At 49.7% G+C, this 1,109-nt stretch overlaps 2 non-coding genes across 2 annotated transcripts in view; both read right to left on the reverse strand.

Moving 5' to 3' along the window:
* Window positions 1-455, reverse strand: part of LOC146447694 (large subunit ribosomal RNA) — a 3,659-nt gene extending 3,204 nt beyond the window's left edge. Inside the window, exon 1 of the ribosomal RNA XR_014861650.1 lies at window positions 1-455. This exon is cut by the window's left edge and continues 3,204 nt beyond it. This is a non-coding gene — a ribosomal RNA (large subunit ribosomal RNA).
* Window positions 456-652: 197 nt separating this feature from the next.
* Window positions 653-806, reverse strand: LOC146447695 (5.8S ribosomal RNA). The gene has a single exon (XR_014861653.1). It is a non-coding gene; the product is annotated as a 5.8S ribosomal RNA (ribosomal RNA).
* Window positions 807-1,109: the final 303 nt, after the last annotated feature.

A 1,109-nucleotide genomic window follows, 5' to 3' on the forward strand; every position in this document is an offset into this window, starting at 1 on the left:
TCAAACGGCGCATTGCTGAGTCCATTCGTTTCCCTTCCAACGGTTTCACGTACTTTTTAACTCTCTTTTCAAAGTTCTTTTCATCTTTCCCTCACGGTACTTGTTCGCTATCGGTCTCACGCCAGTATTTAGCTTTAGATGGAGTTTACCACCCGTTTTGGGCTGCATTCCCAAACAACCCGACTCTTCGAAAGCACATCGTGAGCGGCCGTCCGCGCCACAGACGGGGTTGTCACCCTCTGCGACGTGCTGTTCCAAGCAACTTAGGCATGGTCGGTCCGCCGAGAAAGTGCTTCTCGCAACTACAACTCGCCGAAGCGTTCAGGCCTCGGAGATTTCAAATTTGAGCTCTTCCCGCTTCACTCGCCGTTACTGGGGGAATCCTTGTTAGTTTCTTTTCCTCCGCTTATTAATATGCTTAAATTCAGCGGGTAGCCTTGCCTGACCTGAGGTCCAGATAGTTATGTTTTTGTCGTGGGACTCCGCGCGCGCTCCGGACACTCACCCAGCCAAGGACCAAATGGATTTTTAGCCTTCGCATGGGGGTGCAGAACAACGCACGATGCGAGTCTCTCTGCTTTTCAAGGGACACGGCGGCATAAGTGTGCCGTGACGCCTCAATGCCGCACACTCAAGTGCGTTGGATGATATCCGACACTCAGGCAGACATGCTCCTGGGAGAACCCAAGAGCGCCATTTGCGTTCAAAGATTCGATGATTCACTGAATTCTGCAATTCACACTACTTATCGCAGCTGGCTGCGTTCTTCATCGATGCGTGAGCCAAGAGATCCACCGTTAAAAGTTGTCTCTCTTTTTTGTTTTCCAACACTATTGGTTCTCAGACTGAATAAACAAAGTTTGTAAAAACATAAAGTCGGGGCTGACCGAACGCACGCCAAGCGACGGACGACCATTTAACGGCACAGAGACCGACCCCTAAAAGATTGCGTACAGTTCACACGGTAAACAAGTCTCAAAGACTCGTTTTGGATTGTTTCATCGGTAATGATCCTTCCGCAGGTTCACCTACGGAAACCTTGTTACGACTTTTACTTCCTCTAAATGATCAAGTTTGACCAACTTTCCGGCATCCGGCGCTCTGTTGCC

Source organism: Pavona decussata, unplaced genomic scaffold (genome assembly GCF_977016875.1).
Source record: "Pavona decussata unplaced genomic scaffold, jaPavDecu1.1 SCAFFOLD_1856, whole genome shotgun sequence".
Lineage (NCBI taxonomy): Eukaryota > Metazoa > Cnidaria > Anthozoa > Scleractinia > Agariciidae > Pavona > Pavona decussata.